General features: G+C 45.5%; 1 long non-coding RNA gene across 1 annotated transcript; it reads left to right on the top strand.

Moving 5' to 3' along the window:
* The first annotated feature begins 1,071 nt into the window (after positions 1-1,071).
* On the top strand, positions 1,072-8,338 carry LOC139047588 (uncharacterized). The gene is made up of 4 exons (XR_011507241.1): positions 1,072-1,449; positions 2,440-2,544; positions 5,196-5,340; positions 8,124-8,338. It is a non-coding gene; the product is annotated as an uncharacterized lncRNA (long non-coding RNA).
* The last annotated feature ends 11,769 nt before the right edge of the window (positions 8,339-20,107 follow it).

The raw sequence follows: 20,107 nt of genomic DNA, 5'->3' as shown, positions 1-20,107 counted from the left end.
GGTTAAAAATATGTGTATACCGGCGAGCGTTAAAACATTCTTCTTCAAGCTTCACACGGGGACCTTTCCTGTTAAAACGTGGCTAGAGGAAAGAGGGATTTATGTGCCATGGGGAAGCAGATGCTTTCTGTGCAACAAAGCTGAAACGATTGAACATGTTTTCATTGATTGTAATAATGCCATATTCTTTTGGGATATATTACAGAGAACGTTAAACATAGACCTACCCCTCAATCCACATGGCATTCGTTTTTTACCCTATGAACGTGATTTTGAACAGATGGATGTTATCTTTTTACTTGGACTGCACGCAGTATGGCGTAGTCTGTTGGCATATAGACATTGCGATGTTAAAGGCCGAACTGTGTATGAATATTTTGTGGAAATGGTTGTGAAGGTGCGTGACGTGTACAAGATGAATGACTACGATGAAGCTGTGGTGTCAATGCTTGATACTTTGACACACATAAAACGAGTGTGATCTATGATCACAAACACTTTTGAGGCTTGTAGCCAAGCTGGAAATAAAGAAAAAAAAATTCGGCGTGGTGCAGTGGTAAGATGCTTGTCTCGGAACCGTCAGGTCCGGAGTTCGAATCCTAGGCGAAAGGCATTTTTTTTTCTACTTTTATTTTTTTATTTTATTTCGTATTAATAATTTTACATATCCTTAAAATAGCCTCTGTCAATTTTTAATCAAATATTGATGAGGAACTACAGAATTTTCGACTACAGGGCGTCACACTACACAGAACAGAACGACAGTCACAACGTCCCAAAATACGACAGACTGAAAATTTGCTGTTGTGTTTTTCAAGTGGGTTAGACGTCTATACGGCGTATACGCAGATTGCTGTCCTCTCTATTAAAAGCAACGTTGTTGAAACACGTCGTACAAGACGCTGTACGACTCGCATAACATCGAAATACAACGCCGTCACCATCCATGAGATCACCGAAAGCACGGTCGCTTTCGGTGGCGGCCTACAGATGGCAACACAGGTAGCGCCGGTAAAGTTACAGGTGATATTATTTTGCCGTCCTCAGTTGTCGCCACATGTGAGTGCTTGCTGCATTGACGCCGTCCGATGTAGTTGTTTAATCGTGTGTACGCTGTGCCGAGAGAAATTGTGGTGCATTTTGTATGCACTGAGAATCACAAAACCCCTGGGACCGCATATGTAGCCCGCAGTATCCTTCGTGTTGTGCGCCGATGTCGAAGATATGACCCTTCGCGCTTCCTTTGTTCCGGGCTCATGAGCAGGATCTCCTCCTCTGGCACTGTCGCATCGTATCGCGCTGTACGGAAGAATTTGGTGAAAGTTGTGCTCTTACGTCCTGTAGTTGATCCGCAATTCAACAGTGTGTGCGCCGGAAGGATCGTTGGTGCAGTCCATGCCACGGCACCTGTGACGCTAAAAGGAGCGTTTTCCGAGTATGCCTAGAAAGGTAAGTCCGGCGCTTGCGCGCATTCTTCCTGTCTATGGTTCGTGAAGTGTGCGTTGTTGTACGTATCGCAAGATCCGTACGACAACCGGATCCGGATTTGTAAAGCAGCAAGAATTATAAATGTGCTTTTCAAATGGTTGTTCTTCATGTCGCAGTGCACATTTAGCAAAAAGTTCCATGGAAATTGCCCTAAAACGTATTCATGTTACCAACAGCTCTATCTGTGGTTTATTTACTTTCACCTATGAAGCACGCTAGCGCGGGTGGTTTTTTGATCTAAATGGGCACAAAAATTCATGCAAAGAACGTTACTGTTTGTGTACATAATTTTTCATTAAGAAATGGTATAGGCATTTCTAGAAGTAGTACGTCGATGTGTCGTCGTCACAGCTAACAGCTGCGCGAGATAGCACCCGATTTCTTCGTCGACGCATGGCCAGATTTTTAGCTTGTATGGAAATTCTTCTGTTTATAGAGTGTCGTCAGATGACGTGTATTAGTGTCCTGTGTGTTTTCGTGTACTTGTAAAGGATTCCGATCTAGCAGAGAAGCCGAAATTACATAAGCAATGTTTCTTTTTAATCGAAAAATCTTTCTCTTTTCTGTATTGTCTCTCCAGAAATGAGGTGGTCTGTTGTAATTTTAAGCGCATCGTCCTTTGGGAGCAGTGCTTTGTTGCGCCGCATAGACAAGTTAGGTTTTGGAACGCTTTTCTTGTCCTAAGGAATTTTTTGATAGTACAATTCACATTTCACGTTATACAGCTGTACGTTTGTGTGAACCTTTTCATAGTAGATTCATGTTCTCTACAGTTCGATTTACGTGTTATTTAACCGCCTGTGATGTTACAATCAGATATTTGCACAACCAGTTGTAGCTTCATGTAACTGGTTGTATGAGACTTTCTTCAAAATATGACGTGATGTTTTTAGATCACAAGTTTGCAGTTTCAGCAGGGATTACAATAAATAAGTATTTATTATTGTTTAGGGATGGCAAGATTTTGTGAACCAGAGGCACCTCCACATATGCACCTGCGGCACTTCTGCAGCCTCAACAGCACGGAAAAGTACCTGATGTGCATGCTGTGACAAGGTGTGTGCAAAGCAGTTGCTGCCACTTACACGAGCTGCAGATTTTGTTGGTATCATCCATGTTTGGAAACTCTCCTGAATTTTTCGTGGGTTTACAAATATGGGCTCATTTTACAATTTTATGAATGTCATTTTGGAAAGACTATCAAGTTGTGTTGGTTAAGATGTTTTAAAGCTGTTGAGAGATTGACGGCATGACATTGTTAAAATGCATGTAAAAAATTAATTGTAATGGTACTTGTACTGCTTTATTATTAGCGATGCAATATCTCTAACGGGAACATCAGAGGGGCACTTGCTTTTAGGAAGTTTAGTCAGATAAATTCCTGAAGCAGCGTAAAGCTCTGTAATCTAAAAAAAAATGTCAGTTACTGGTTTCAAGTTCGCTGCTGCTTTTCATGCTGCACGACAAGTTAAAGAATGATTGATAATGTGTGTGTGACGTAATAGTTCTGCGCAAACACACGAGGGGGAGAGAAGTAATTAATAAAGGGAAAATCAGACATCCACCCGCTCGTACCATTTGCTACAAAGGAAACCTGTATGTGTTCCTCAAAAGGAAAGCCGCACAGTTGAAGAAAAATTCGTCCTGGTCCGGGACTCGAACCCGGGACTACCGCCTTTCCGAGGCAGCCGCTCTACCATCTGAGATAACCAGCTGGCTAGCACATGGCAGGGCGAAGTCGAATTACTTGACAACGCGAAGCAAAAGCAATGGTTTGACGTCATATTTTTTTCTCCTTTATTAATTACTTCTCTACACCTTGCGCGTTTCCGCAGAACTATTACGTCAGACCCTTGCCTTTGCTTCATGTTGTCGACAAATTCGACTTGGCCCGGCCATCTGCTAGCCGCCTGGTTATCTTAGATGGTAAAGCGGCTGTCCCGGAAAGGCGGTGGTCCCGGGTTTGAGTCCCAGACCTGGACGGTTTCTTTTTTTCAACTGTGAGGCTTTCCTTTCGAGGAATCCGTACGGGTTTCTTTTGTAGCAATTGCTACGAGCGGGTAGATGTCCGATTTTCCCTTTATTCATAATGTTTGTGTGTGTATGCAACAATGGGGGTGCAGAGAGCAAGCTTTAAAATAATGTGTGCTATGTCCCCAACAAAGAATTTAGTGTCTGCAGCATTTTTACAAAATATTATGTTCACAGGTTGGCAGGTATGACATAATGTACAACAATAATGTACAACAATTTTGCTGTAGATGCATTTTCATAACGTCCATTTTCTGTCTACTTGAATCGTATATTTAGAATTTGGCCCACCTTCACTTTGATCAAGTTACATAGGTAGCCCACTCTGAGTTAAATATAATTAGGAGCTATTGTATATATGCATGATATACCTACTCACTGTATTGTGACAGATATTTTTAGGGACTGTGTTGTGAGGCATGCATATCCTTTTACCTGTATGTCTTGCTGCAGGTTGCCCGACAAAAGCATAAATGCTTTGCCCACCTTTATTATTATGCTTTCATGTAGACTTCTAACATCTGTGCATAGACTCCATGTTCTTAATTACATTTTTCTAAGTATTCACTGTTGTGCATTACATTATTGTGTTACATTACTGTGCATTACATGTTTTTCTTTGTTTTAATAGTACAGAGAATAGTTCAAAACAAAAAGCCACGAAAGGTGGCCTAAAAGTGTATGAAGCTTGGAATTCTACAGAATTCTACATTCCATCCCCTAAAGCGCTACCAGTAGTAAAACATTCCTAATTGTCTTTTTTAGAAGCTAGCTGCCAGTTACATAGTCCCATTATGAGAGTATGTTATTTTTTCTTCTTTGGTCTGACTAGTTTTGTTGAATGTTTTCCTTGTTCAGAATTTATTTTCTTGCCACCTCATGCAATACTCCAACTGGAGCCTATGAGCTATGTGTATAATATATAAGCAAATTCCCAAAGCATGCAACAAACCATGCAGCATAGCATTTAAATGCTGCCAGTTTATAATGCTTCTTGAGTGCAGCGCATCATGGAGCTTGAGGCTGATCTCTTCAGATGTAAAACAAATTGCATGTTATGAAAATGTGGTCCTACAAACTGCTGGTTACGCATGTCAGTCAGCCTGTTGCAGTGGTCACAAGTGAAAATGTACCCAGAAGCTGGGCGTGCTCGGCCATTTTGCATATGGCACAGGATAAAGCTTCAAATCTGCCATTCCTTCTCTTATAATAATCGCCTCCGAGTGTACATGCCGAGTTATGCTTCTGGGGACACCTATTAGTTAACCTTATCAGGTAATACCATTAGCCTTATGGGTACTATAATGTTGCAGTGCCTGCAGGATGGCGAGCGTTACAACACATTAAAATTATTGTACAAGTCATGCAATGGTATTGGGATTCGCCCACCAAATGATAACCTTTAATTACACTATACCTGGGATCAGCTCACTCAGTCATGGAGACATCCATGCATAAGGGGAGGGGTATGGCAAATAGAGGGCATTCGATTAATCTTTCTCACATAGCTGATACATATAATCTTTCTTAAATTGGATGCTCTGTTGCTCAAAGTGAAGTTACTTATAGGCGTAATGTCAGCATTTCGATCCTATTTATGCTTAACGAAAGTTGCTTTGTTCAGTGTCACTTTTCATATTGTTTCGCTTGTGATTCTAAGCTCACTTGTTTTATAGCTGCTGTAGGTATGGCTGGACCTGGAGAAGAAGTGTAAGCAGACCATGCTATGTTGCTGATCTGCGCTGATCTCCACATCCAAGTTGGTCCCGCGACAGTTGGGCATCATTGTGCCTTGCTTCATTGACAAGGTGATATAATACGGTGAGCTTGTACTTCTATATCGGTATTGAAAATTATGTTAAGGAAAAAAGAGAAGGATTGGTCTTTATGATAGATACACTCATGTTCTTTCTTTAAGGTGTTCTTTTGAGACTGTTCTGCATGGACAAATTTTTAGAGAATTATAACAGTCCTTTATTGCAAAGTGCCATGGCGCTAGTTTATGCGTTAAACTAGCACTCTTTCACCAAAAAAAGCCTTATTTAGCACACAATTCACAAGGAAAGAAAAGGGGCAACAGGACAGAGTGCTACTAACAGTTCAGTATTATTGCTCGCACATTGATATTGTGCAAAAGGTGAAAGGGGGAGAATAGATCTGAATACATGAATACATGTATTGAATGAATACATGAATACAGAAACGAAAAGGACGCATCACATGGTGAGCGTGACACTTGTTTTACAATGATAAGAAGCAGTCTCACTGTCTAGTAATTATCTGCATGGGGAGCTAGCGCTAGGTTCCTCGTCATACATATAAGAAAAGCTTCAGATATCTCTCCAGCGCTTTTGTCTTTATATTTTGTCACGATCAAGCAGCTTTCAAACATAGGTGCATGTGCGCCGAGAGCAGTGCACTACCACTGCTAACTGACCCATGCATCAAGTTTGCTTGGTCACGCGGCCAGTCATTTATACATTGGCCGGTTTATCCGATGTAGCCTCTATTGCACGAAATGGTATGTGATAGACACTGCACCTGTGTACTGTACGTGCTTTGTTACATGATTTTTTTTCAGAGATAGTGATGCAGGCCTTTTCATTATTTACATGCCTACACAACAAACCAAGCCAGCATGAGGCAACTGTTCTCGGCACGAAACAAACTTCATTCGTTAGTTTTCGTTCATTGGTGCGATCACACTAAGGCAGACAAGCTTGTAGGCTGTGCTTCTGCAATTTGTACAGCACACTGACAGCACTGGTGTGGGCCTCATCTGTGCGCTGACTGATGGCACCTTCTACAGCGCAGACCACTTGTGTTGGGCGAGGCACCAATGTTGACGTTTGTTCCCTTGTGCAAAACAGCAGTCCTAGGTTTTGAGTAGTTGTAGGAAGACAAGGTAAACACAACTTCCATGGCTTGAGTGGGCTCATTTCTCTTGGGGCATCTAGCTTTTTTTCTTGCAACTGTGCAGAGTTGCTTCCCTAGAGTCGGTGTGAAAATGGCATAGAGTTGTGCATTCGGGAACTCCTGAACAATGATCTGCTGTAGTTAGGGCTTTGCGAAAATGCACTGTCTACCAATTGGTAGAAGGTGCATTATTCAGCCACTGATTTCCTGTTGGCATGCTTGCACTCGTGCTGTCAGTAATTTCTTGGCTTGACGAATTATCTTGAGGCCCCACGCTGATGATGCTACCGATGTCTTCATGTGCAGACTTTTCAGGATGAGGTTTTTTGCTTTGCAAATGTTGTTGAAAGGTAGGTGGTGCTTACAGGTAGCTATTCTAGATATTAGTGGAATGAATTGGCCCATCTTGCTTCATCAAACATCGTCACGCCGACATCAGTTGCACAAACAAAAAACCTGGCCTACTCGCAGCGTCGTGCACGAAGAAACAAACAAATCAGCTGCTGGATTGTCTTGACATGGCATACTAATCTGAGACCGGAACTGCTGTAGCTATAAACCAGGCAGAGACGATGATGATGAGCAGGGATTCGCAGTAGCGCCACTTCGTGGGGCAGCAAGGAGGCTCCGTTCAAAACAAAAACGTCGTTCAGCAAGTAGAACCATGCAACGGTCAGAGTCGGTGCATGGTGCTCTCGATCAAGTTGGCTCAAGGAGTGTCCGAAAAATCAGACGAGAGGTTGCAAGGCGTCCGAACTTGCGGAAGTTGTTATACATTATGGTCCATGGGGAGAATGGCGGTGCGGTAAAGCAGACCGAGTAATCAAGTCCGAATTTTCGGAGTCCGGAAAATCAGTCGGCGACTGTACCTATACCTATGTGTCTATGTATACCTAGGTGCAACAGTGTTTGCTATGATCTGTGCAAGAATTGCTGTTGCCCGTAGATGCCCAACATGTCGGGTGTCAAGTTGTAAAATACCTTGCAAAGGTGATCTATGGAAAAATACCGCTTCTGCTATATTTCGCTTTTGCAAGAAATTTTGCGGCTGCTGGCATCTACCTTAAAAGGCTTTATATGGTCTTCGCATGGCCAGGGCCTTCTAATTTTGTGAGTTTGCTTATCTCGAAATTTACCCCGGTTTTTATAACTTCATGTTGGCGGGATCCCTAGTCTCCTTTAACGTGTACCCAATAGACCTTACATAGGGGTTTTGGCATTTCCCTGCCATCTAAATGCAGCCATTGTGGCCGGGATTCAATCTCATGCCCTCTGCCTGAGCAGCGCAATGTCAAAGCCAGTACACTATGGTATTTTGCTGGCAGAAGGGTTTAGTTTCTGAATAATTTATTATCTCAACCTGTCGGTGTTGTTTTTAAAGGTATTTTATGTTTGTATTCTGTTGCTTCAATACTAGTAATCATTGCTAATCAAACGATGTCTCCATCTTTTTCCTATAACACTTGCTTCAATCGCCTGCTAATTATGACAGCTTATTCTCCCACAGTAATCCATGTTCCCTTAAAACATAGGCATTTCATGAAACCACATATTTTTCAATAAGATTTATTCATTATCTCCTATGACCGGAATGCTGAAACTTTCTTATCTGTGGGAACATAGGCGAATTTGCCTATGTGCCAACCTGTTGCATGAGTCAAGATAAATTATTGGCTTTACTTTTTCAGGTGCCCTGCTCGCTCTCACCCAAGCAACCCACTCCAGCGGTCTTCTCTCGACAGACTGGATGCATCGAAATACCGTTAGAAGGTCCAATAAACAGTGCTTGGGACATTTATGACATGCTTTTTTTTAAGCCGGATGACTTCAGGCTTAATGAAGGCTCAAGTTGGTGTACAGAAATACCTACGTAAAGTATACTTGTCTTTTTCACTTACAAGTACATGCCAATACTTTGCCTGACATTTTTCACCCCAAAATTACGCCTTACTGTAGATTTGTGAACAAACCATTACAACAAAAAGCACTGCATTAAAACGAGTACAAGTAATCGAACAAATACTAAATCTGCAAGAATTACATTTGCATACTTGTAGTAAATATGAAAATGAGGTACAGTCCTCTTCAGGGTGCATTTTCTTGTAGGTCATACATAGAGAACGTACTCGTGGGTCATACAAAACTTGTTCATGATGTATCACATCAGTGTTTGTAGTGCTAATCAATTTATGCCGAAAATTGTGTTCATCTTCGTATCAAGCAATGTACCAGGCAAACCTACATGTGAAAGTGGCATTCTTGTTGCAAACATAATGCAGATCTACTTCTCTTCAATGCTGATCGCATATACACAAATGTACAAAATAGGTTTAAGAGTAAATTATATTAAGCAACATCAATCCATTCTGAAAGGACCAGGTATGAATGCAGCAAAATATAGGTCTTAACAGGGGCAAACAGGTCTGGGTTAGATAGGACGGGATTAAACGGGTCAGGATTAAACAGGATTTAAACGGGTCAGGATCAAACAGGACTTAAACGGGTCAGGTTTAAACAGGATTTAAACGGGTCAGGTTTAAACAGGAATAAACAGGATTTAAACAGGTCAAGACTGAACAGGATCAAACGGGGTCCCGTTCCATAACCCTATTTGATGAAACCCGTTTGAAAACAAATAGGATTTTCTAGTAGGGTACTCTCTCTCTCTCTTGCAAGCGAAGACTCCAGCGTGCAAGATGGCCAGATAGATCCTTCAGATTGATGACCAAGCACAACGAATGGTGATCTGTCACAACTAGAAACGATCGGCCGTACTAATATGGCCGAAACGTAGCAATTGCCTACACAAGGGCCAAGCATTCCTTCTCCGTAGTGGAATAGTTGCTTTCAGCTGGAGACAAAATGTGGCTTGCGTATGCATTGACGCGCTCGGCTCCATATTGCCACTGTACGAGGACGGCACCAAGACCAACGTCGCTGGCATCCGTGTGCAACTTGGTGTCACTGTCTTCGTCACAGTGTCCTAGAACAGGAGATGTGGGCAGACGTTTCTGGAGTTCACAGAAGGCCTCTTGTTTGTCCTGCCCCCAGACAAAGGGAACATTATTCGTAGTCAATCGTCGCAAAGGTTCGGCTATCCGTGAAAAGTTAGCAACGAAGCGTCGGTAATATGCGCAAAGCCCTAGAAAACGCTGGAGTTCCTGTTTGTTCAAAGGTATTCGAAACGAAGCAACAGCAATGGTTTTGTCGGGGTCTGGTCGAATGCCCTCGTAGCTTACAATATGGCCCAAAAATTTGAGTTCGTCGTACCCGAAATGACATTTTTCAGGCTTTAAAATCAGGCCAGCATTACGATTTGGGCGAAGAACTGCTTGTAAGCTCGAGAGGTGCTACTCAAACGTTTCTGAAAACACAACGATATCATTAAATAGACAAGGCATGACTGCCACTTGAGACCTGATAGAACCGTGTCCATCATGCGCTGAAAAATAGCAGGCGCACAGCACAATCCGAAAGAAAATACCTTGAATTCGTAGAATCCGTCAGGCGTAATAAAGGCGGTTTTCTCACGGTCACACTCATCAACCTCAATCTGCCAGTAGCCGCTGCGAAGGTCCATCGATGAGAAGTATCGAGCATGTCGAAGGCGGTCCAAAGAGTCGTGGATGCGGGGAAGGGTATAAACGTCCTTCTTCGTAACGTTGTTAAGCTTGCGATAGTCAACGCAAAAACGCAGTGTGCCGTCTTTCTTTTTCACCAGAACCACAGGTGACGCCCATGGACTGGTGGAGGGCTGTATGATATCATCAGTAAGCATTTGTTGGACTTGATTTCGGATGCCGTCTTGCTCTTTACGAGAAACACGGTAGGCAGGTTGGCGCATGGGTCTTTCATTTGTGGTTTGTAATAGCTGTGTTTCGCAATAGGCCTTTGGTTGACCTTCGATGCTGAAGCGAAACAGTCCGCAAAAGACTGTAACGGGCTTCAAACGCTAGCTTGTTGTTCCCCTGATAATTTAGAATTCACATCAATATTGCTGCTGGCTGGTACATCACAGTTAGAATCTCCATAATTGTGTCCTACAGTTAAACGCTGTCGTCGTTATCGTCGTCGTTGTCGTCGTCGTCATCGATGCCGTCGTGGGGGTGTCGCCACGGAGGATCTTTCGACGTTTGTTGGACAGCGACCCCACCCCCGGAGGTCACTGTGCTTTGTTTCCCCGACTTGGGCTCATGGGCCGGTTGCCCACGGAAGCGGAGAGCGTTGTGTAGCGGCTAGGTGACGCCGATCGTCGAGGAGGTGGTGACCGTGATTGGCGCCTATTCGGAGACGGAGATCGGGTCGTTTGCAGGGACTGTTCAACCGGTGGGAACAGCGCGTACGGCGACGAAGTTTCAGTGGCCAGATACTGCTGGATTCTCTCGCGCGTTCTTTAACTTTTTCTGCTCGTCCCAAAGTCCCTGCTCGTCCGTGCTCGTCCCGACTTTTTCTCTCGATCGAAATCATCGAGCCAGCCTTCTAAGTCCTCAAAAGGCTCACCATGGAACGGCGGCGTCTAGCGTGGGGTGTGGAGAACCAGCGACGCAGGAGGCTTTCCCGTACCGTATGTCTCCTGTGCCTGGCTTGCGGTTCTGGTGGACATCCTTGGCAGATCTCGCAGGCCGTATTCCGGAGGCAGTCTTTCAAGCCATCGGCTTTCGCGTAGGTTGTCCGCTTCCCGTTCCTGGGGGTCAGAGTACATAGAAGCGTACCTAGCACCTCCACCAGTTTGTCACAGACAAAGCCACAAAAGGCTGTATCGATGCTGTATATCTTTTATATATCGCGGTCCTGCACCTTCGTCGTTGTCTTCGTCTAGGCGCCACCCAACATGCCTAGCATGCGGCACCAAATTGCACCGAGTGGGTGTCAGCTGTGTCGAGGTCGTGGCTATATTATGTAATTGGGGCAATAAACATTGGATCCGCCGGCTTGAAGCAACAGTCCCACCGAAAACTCTTAGTGGTACACATTGGGCCCAACCATCTCTCTTTTTTCCCTCGTTCTAACATGAAGAAACAGCAACTCGTCATTATTCTTTCAGGTGATTCCTTGGAATAACCCAAAATATTTCTAAATATTTAATTACTGTTATTGAGTGATTGGTTCTGTAAACCCTTTGGTGCATGGCCTCTTGTAAATGTCTCCACTCTTCGCCAGCGAAGCAATCATTCAGACAGATTATTTATTCATCGCCCTCTGTTTACTTCAGAACTATTTTGACGTGGAATGTCTTTAGTGTTGGTTTAGGTGGTCGCGTTCTGGAATCACATGCATCAAAAACATTTTGTACTATCACTACTTATATCTTTCCAACCATCTACCAAGGCGTCTTACTCTCGTATTGTTGTGCAGAAAAATGAAGCCATTGCTCAGTGATGTGTCACGTGCACAGGTTTCGCTGCTACGTGACAGATAACGAAATCTAAGTTATACTAAGGCTCTCATTCAGCGTCCAAAGCCACATAGCTCGCCTGTACAATTGTTTACCCAAGCGGCAGTTGTCACATTTGCAAGAACTCACTAAGCCATAGTAGGTATACTCCAGCAAACTAAAACCTATGCTCATCAGGAGTAATTATACGTAAAAGTAGGGCATTTCTTGCAGGACATTCTCCTTTGCTTGATTATAGCGCCCCCGAATTTGACACGTAGGATTCATAAATAACATGAGGAGGCTCGGACAGCAAGACAGATAGAAGCAAGTTTGCTTCCACCAGCTTTGACTACAGCGGGTCCATTACGAATAAGGCACAAGCACAACGGCAATATTAAACCATAGGGCGCTGTCTAGCTATATCATAATCAGCATTTACGCTTTCTAATGCGCGATTAAAAATCGTGTGCCTCGGTTTGGCATCCTTGTGTAGAGGCAAAAACATGTTACACGAAGTGTCGCGTTCGCCAATACTATACTGGTCTCGCCACGCATGACGGAATCGGAGGTTAATTTGACCTTGCGTGCGGCGTTCAAATACCCGCTATGCGGCAGATCGTTTGTGCATCTGAGCAGGAATGGTCATGTCTCAGAGTGCTTACTATGCCATCGTCGGCATAATTTATCGAAACAAAAGCAGATGGTTATCAGGAGTTATAAGTTCTACAAGTGTGCAAGTTGTGGCAGAAATTTCCCGCTTGCTCGGCTATGGCACCTCCTGCGTTCGACACAAAGGGTCCAGCAATGAAGTTCTAAAAATGGCGAGAAGAGTTTCGGGCAGGAAAGAGATTTACGGATGTCCCTTCACCACAGCGGAACGTGGCCGTCTCACTAGGAAAAATGAGAGCAAAATATTGAGGCAAGCACAGGAGCCCAAACTATCTACCAGTGCTGTGGGTTCGAGCGGCGCAAGGCAGCCTCGAGCACTTCCCGTAAGAAACGCCTTCCTTTACCTTAGTGCCAAAACAGCCCCTGCAAAACAAACGGGCGCCACATGAATAGGTAGTGCCTACAAATGCGAAAAGTCGCAGTTTTGCCCGAAAGGCGCGCCATAGATTGCGATAGCAAATTAGTAAACAGGTACACAAAGCGAGGATAGTAGTTTTATTGGCCGTATCAAATTGCATACATTCGCTTACTAACTCAATTAAACATGGTGTCAGGGCGTATAAGCAGACATGCTTCATCACACTCGATGAGCGCGAACACTAGCAGAAAAACACTGAAATCTGGTATGAACAAGCGCGGCAGCAGGAGCGAGTGAAAGCCCCTTCGGGCGGTCTATGGCTTCAGCGCAAAAGCGACGACAACGCAGCGCACACATGGGAATGAGCCGTCTGCAGATATCTTTGAAAATACGGCATGTGCGACCGTGCGGGGCCGTGCAAAGTACACAATTATTGGCACGGCCGAAGCCGTTCCTCTGCCTCCCGCGCAGCCTAACAGCGTTCCTCCATATTGGGGCGAGGACTAACGCAGTCGCTATCTGTTGGAACCGACTCGCTGGCACTGTATGACGGATAACACCGCGCGTTACTCAAAGCTTTGGCTGTCAGCGCTCAATAAACACAATACGCAGGAGCCCTCCTTGACATTTCTGTAAGTACTCTCGGAATGAAGGAATTTTTTACTGTCCAAAAAATAATCTTGAGCAAACAGAAAGCAAAGAATGGTTTATGGACACTATATGTTTACCCAAACCGTACAAAGAAGGCCCATTACTTACGGTCGCCGTGATAGAGTCACCCGAACTGGCTTCATGCTTGAAAAGTCGGCAGTCGCGGAGGGCGAAGTATGTGGGATATCTTTTTATAGTGGCTCGTCTGTATAATCAAACGAAATGAAGCGTAACAGAATGAAGCCTCAATGCAGCGATCTCACGGATTAGCGCTGTACGGCTGCGGGCCTGCACACACGTTCGCGCACAATGTTTTATTTTCGCACCGTGTCGTAAGCTTTAGACCGCAGCATATGACACTACACAAGCAACCATCCTTTCGTGGACACTGTCAGAGGTGTTAAAATAACTTCGTTATAACTATGGGGCGCTATAACGTAAAACTATTCCAAACTTTTCTGTTCCAAATCTGCAATCAGCCCTCCGTAATTGGTCAAAAACTTTTTTTGACCACGCCCCTTCACCTTTCTGTCACGCGACGTCACGAAAAGTACGCACTGGTTATGCATAATTTGACCGAACAAAAGAAAAATAGTTATTTCTCATTCGACATCTTTTCGCCATTAGCCCTCGGCTATTGGTCAAACTTTTTTCGGCTGCGCCCACTTCACCTGCCTATCACGCGACGTCACAAAACCACAAAAACTCACGGCGTCAAAGTGACGTGTACGCGTTAAAGATGCATTAATATGCCGAACAAAACTGAATTTTCTTCTGAATAGCCGCAGGCTGCCCCGTTCCGAAAGGAATAAAAGATTGCCGCCGCCGATCGCTGAGGCAGTGGCTACTCGCACCTTCCGGAGAGCATGGATTTATTTGCGTGTAATAAACTTTTTGCGTGGTCGTGTAACGTTTTGTAGAACTTTCGGTACGTTTACGACCCCATTCTGCCAATTCTTCTTTGCTGAGGATCCGTTTTAGCGTCATTCTTAAGGTTCCGTGGCATGGCGCCCCGATTATCCATTGCAGATGGCGGCACCCCCTTCTTCATCCGGTTATCTAGGGCTCTATTCTGAACACGCATGGCGGCTGCACGGCTGCCATTATCCGCCATGTTTACTCTCTGATTGGCTGTGGAGAGCTCACGTGCCTTGAAATTTGTGCCGGGAAACGGAAGTTTTGCGAAATGTCATTTTGCGTTTTCATCAAGATGAAGAAATGCGACGTGGAGCTGCAAATTTTATAGACTAATACATTTTTTTGGTCCTTGGCAGATATATTGTGATGTTAGCGCTTCAAAAAGAATGTGAGCGATAGCGTGCAGAAGCCAGTGCAATGCATCTGCAATTGCGCGAATATGTGGTGGCGATCCAAGATATGCGCCATGCCAGCTTGCTGATTGGCTGAAGGAATATCTCGTGAGGAGCGTCACAGGAAGGGCTGTTTCGTAAACGTCATTTTGACGATGCGTGACATTGCGCTGGGCCGCCATTGCTGAGATTTTCCGCCATAATTTTTGCTGCGACGAGCCGCGCGAATTATGCTAATGGGCAGCCATATGCAATGGCAGCCATATGCAATGGCAGCCATATGCAATGGCAGCCGAGAGGAATGCGTATCGCCACATTTTCCCCATCGTTTGACAACACGAAAATATTTCGTTCATAACGCGTGCTCATAGTATTTGCACCGCTCTCGAGTGGTGTTGGCATTTGTGTTTGGGGCCATCATTTTTTAAAAGAACGCGTTTATACAAAATAATATTGGTTGAACATAGCAAACTTTCGGCAATGTTGTCCACTTTTCACTGCTGCATTTGTATTGTAATCAAGATTAATGCCTTTTCCCACAATCAAAAGTTATGACAACGGCCTCTTTCTAATTTATAAAAAGAAATGTACACAAGGCGGCGCCTCGAAGTTTCCTCCGTCGGTGCGAGTAACTAGCGAAATGAACAAGAGATGGCAGCGCCGGCGCTTGCGTCGCTCTAGTGGATATCTCTGGCGTGCGCAACGCTATCGGTGATATTCGGCCGTTTCTCAGCCAGCCGAGTCGGGCTGAGTCACTTGCGTTTCACGAGATAGCGATAACGTGGCCTAGAACGTGCGCGCATCATCACTGGTAGGTCGCGTGTGTTGTCTCAAGCAAGAAAACGCGCGTTGGCGCCAACATGCAATGACTCATTCCATTTTCCGGGGACACGCATCCTAGCTATCGAAGCAGACGACGTCTTGTACGTAGCAGACGACAGAAGCGAGAAGCGTTTACGACCGAATAATCATACGCTTTGAGATAGCTCCTTTATTTTTATTGCGGAGGAAAACTGTTTTGCTTTACTGAGAACGCTACATTCAGTGCCTTCATTTCAGTTTCTTAGGCGAAACGTGAAGTTGGCGTGACGTTACGTAAGCAAAACTGGGCCACCAGCGCCATTTTGTTTGCGTCGCGCCTACGTCACGCATCAAAGAAAATGGCGGAATGTCCAGAATCGCGCCCCTATTTTCAGTGCACTGGCTCGGCCCCCTCGAATCCCTATCCACTTGAGCGTGCTTCTCGCCTCTTGCGAGCCAGTTAGATAAGACAAGCCGCCCACTGTAGGTAATGTTATTCGTTTTTCAAGCAAACAAAAGTGACCTCCTATGAAAGAGGCAACCGTTTGATTGGTTTGTTCAGACAACGCCGCGGATGACTCCCGATGCTTGCGTCAGCGGTTACGCAAATTTGACGTCAGGAGATTGAACAAAAACATATTCGAATAGTTTTACGTTATACGGCCCATGAACTTCGACGCCTACGACGGCATCTTGTGATGTCCCGTTGTGACGATTCAATCTTTTCTACTTCTAAAGTGTTGGATGTGTCTATATAACTATTTCTGAAGCTGCGTTGCACTGTATGTTTTTCGGTCATCTCAGCGAGCAATAAATTATGCGCTCCTTCTTTTCCTTCATACAGTCTATTTAATCGTTGGGTGATAGACAATTAGGCCTTGTCTTTTTTAATGAGTTGGTCCCCATTACCTTTCGATTACAGTGAAATTACCCAGTTTCTAGCATCAACACGTTCATAGTGCAAAGCTTAGTGACTTTAGCCTGGCACACTCACACTCGAGCTGAGCACTCGGGCTGTAGCCGATGGCTGCTTGCCGGATCTGAGTTTCGCGATCTAAGCTTCAAGCAGCTTCTTCTCCTGCGGGTACGAGCGAAGGCGGACACTAGGCTCTGTTGTGTACGTCCAGCACTGCGGTACCTATCAGTAGCCTGCCATGTTGGATGACTTCAAAGGCAGCCAATGCCTACTAGAGGGCGTGCAAGTCTTGTCAAGCACACACGCGAAGCGGGAAAACCTTCCCACTTAATCAGAAGCGCAGCGCAGGTGGGGCTTTACACCATCGTTTTCAGCTGGCTTCGGCGCTTCCGAAACAGCCGACGCGGCCGCCGTGTCCACGTGGTTCATCATATCATATCACGCTGACGGAGGCGGCAGATTTTCCAGTGTTCGAGCTCGCCCCCATTATGGCGTGCGAGTTGAGCCGAGAGCATGAGTTCCCCTTGCGTCCCTTCGCGAAATGCTCAGTTGCTGCCGGAGCACAACGCCACCCGCCTCCCTCCCTACTTACCTCCCGTCTACCCGCGGCCTTTCGCGCGACGGCATAGGGCGCGTTTGTTCTCCGCACTCTCCTTCGCGCCTGCCAGATTGAGCTGGAATCACCGGCTTCCCTCGGGTGTTTTCACTCGCACGTTCAGCAAACGACGCGTGACGACCGTGTTATCGGCCTTGGACGTTATACAGAACATCACGACGACGGTGATGGCGCCGGCAGAAATGCGCCAAGGGTGTCCATATAATTGTATTGCCAATAAAATTAAACCGCAAGACTTCCACCAGCTGTACCACCGGCTGAGCACATATGCTTTGGAATGCATGAAACATAAAGTAAATGTGTACTCAGTCTTCATTTCCGCACCCTAATGCCCCTACACCCTCTGCAGCAAGCACTTGCCATTTGACGAACCACCTTGTAGCGGCCTTTATGCAGCCTATCCACCTTTTAAAGCCGCGCTTGCTTAGCACATTCCTTCGAAATATCTGCTGTTAGTACTGCTGCAGCTGTCTGGCCCTCCGTGTCGGGTTGGTATGCACAGGAAGAGTGATGCAGACAGGGAAGGCGACGTGAGAAACTAGTTTACACCTTTCCATAACGTGGCCAAAACACCATCTTTTTTTGGAGCACCTTGGGAGTAGGCAGAATAGTCTCTCGACCAATCTAAATATCAGTGAGCAAAACCAGTAAATAACAGGCTTGCTGCACTTCAGTTGTGGTAGCTCGCGTACATGGGGGAAGACAACCGTGTTAAAAAAAAAATAAGGAAACGCTATTACTAGACACGGCATCTGTTTCGGACAAATTGGATTAATTGAAATTCAAGGTACGGTAGAGTACGTTACTGTGTTAAAGAGCTTGAATCATGACCACATTTGGGGCACGATTACGAAAGGTCAGGGTCTATCCTGTTAAAGGACCGAAGAGTGGGATACAAACGGGTTTGCAGAAGTCTGAGTGTGCTAGCCTGAGGTTTGTTCAAGTTGCGGGGGGAGGGGTGTAAATGTCCTCATGCCCAGTCGATAATGCGAAACAATGTCGTTGAAAGTACATGATCGATCTTTGTTTCTATTGACCTCATTCTAAACCTGTCTACCCACGACAGCGCTGTAAGTGAAATCGGGCGTTCTCCGGTGAGCCTGCTCGTTAGGATCACATCCGAGCTGGTTAACAGAACCATCTGGAAGGGCTGAGAACCGCTCGATGTGGTATCCTCCTTTACTGCTCTCCCGAGTTCTTTGAAGTGTTTTGTCCACAATACTGTTCACCTGTTCAGACACGAGGGCGGACGAAAAGAATCTAACTGCCGTGCGCGAGTACGAGAAGACGATAGGGGAACTTTTGATCGGTGAAAAGCCAGAGCGATCATTGCGAATTTTTGCGCATGTTATGGCGCACCACACTATACCGCAAGCAACATTTGCCGTCAACATTCTCGCCAGTGATGTCATTCAATTAACAGCACAGAAAGCTTCGCTTACATATATTCCCACAGTGCGTGGTATGCGCAATACTATCTTTTTATCTCCCTCCATGTTTTTTCTTCCCATTTTTCTCTATCTATTCTCCCTGTTCGATTAGAATTTTTTGGTATTTATTAATGCGAAATCATTAAATGATTCATTGAGCGATAAAGCCGGCATTTGTAGCAGTGAAAAAGCTGCTAAATTCCCGTTGGCTGCGATGCCACGTAAAGAGCGTGCGTCGACGGTGCATGGCGGACGAAGCGGAGTCGCGTGAGGGGACGGCACCGTCACGACGCTACGTTACCAGCTTCGCTCGACGGAGCGCATGCGGGGAAGTGACGCCATGGCGCGAGGCGGGTTGTCTTCGACGGGGCATTAGCATGACGGACGCCTGCGAGTATCGCCCTATCGCTCTCGGGAGGCGGCGTGAGGTCTGTATGCCTCTCTCTCATCCCCAATGTGCTTAGCTCTTGCGCGTGCCTGCCCGCTTTGATGGCCGCTGCTGCTTCCTCGTTCCCCCGTCGCGCCGTACCTCGGAGGCACGTGGTGTTTACACCGCAGGAAGTTGCGCCTTACTGGCTCAGACAGCACGTACCCCTATTAACGATATAGCGATAAAGAGCCCGTGTCGCAGAAGACACGGCGTCGGTGTCCCGCATCGGTGCCAAGCGTCCAACGTCTAACATTGTTTAGGCAAAGAGATTTGTGAACCACTTATATCGAGGTCTTCCATGGGACGCAAGGAAATTACTGAACTAATTAATTTCTCAAGCTAAAATACGTGGTAAAATCGTTAACTCTGACCTAAAGAAAACCGAAACACATGGTTACCCTGTGTTTGTAACTTGATTATATGAGAAAACATAATTTTGTCACGAGAAAACATAATTTTGTCGCGCGAAAACAAAACAAAAAAACCTTTTCCAGCGTTACTAGCCGTGGCGTCCGCCAATTGCGCACGCCGGCGCGCGGGTGTCTGGGGTGCCTCGGAGGGGCGCACCCGTTTCCTTGCCATAGCGCCAGCTGGCGCTCGCCTCGGTCGCATTGCGCCCTACGCAAGAAGCCGCGTTTTTACCACAAATACCGCCTTTGTATACAGCGTCCGCAGCGAGCGTTTCCCGGTAAACATTACGGTTACATAAGCTCCAGTGGCCGGGAATCATAAGAAGCAGTCACGGAGCTCTGAATGCTGTTGTGTTTCACTCCTAAAGGCTGAGCGAAATCGTGCTCCAAATTTTTGCACATCCGTGAGCAAGTTCATACGGACCAAGGATTGGGTGATAAAACGGATGTTCTTCTCTGTCTGTAAATGGAACTTAAAATTAAAGACAGCAGTTGAAACTAGACATCACACATTTTCTAGTGCATTCATCAGTTTCCGTTTATGTGTGTTATTTACGAAGAAATTCTCTCTTCTTCAGCTACACTGTGATCTGTATACTTTTGCTCACGGCTGTACATTACTCGCAGCTCAACATTCGGAGGACCGCTAAGCGACATTCAGTTGGACCTTAATGTTTTCGCATTCCGAACGCAAAGGGGCTTAG

This window comes from Dermacentor albipictus, chromosome 7 (genome assembly GCF_038994185.2).
Source record: "Dermacentor albipictus isolate Rhodes 1998 colony chromosome 7, USDA_Dalb.pri_finalv2, whole genome shotgun sequence".
NCBI lineage: Eukaryota > Metazoa > Arthropoda > Arachnida > Ixodida > Ixodidae > Dermacentor > Dermacentor albipictus.
The sequence above is the reverse complement of the archived record's forward strand: the minus strand, read 5'-3'. Positions and strand labels throughout refer to the sequence as shown.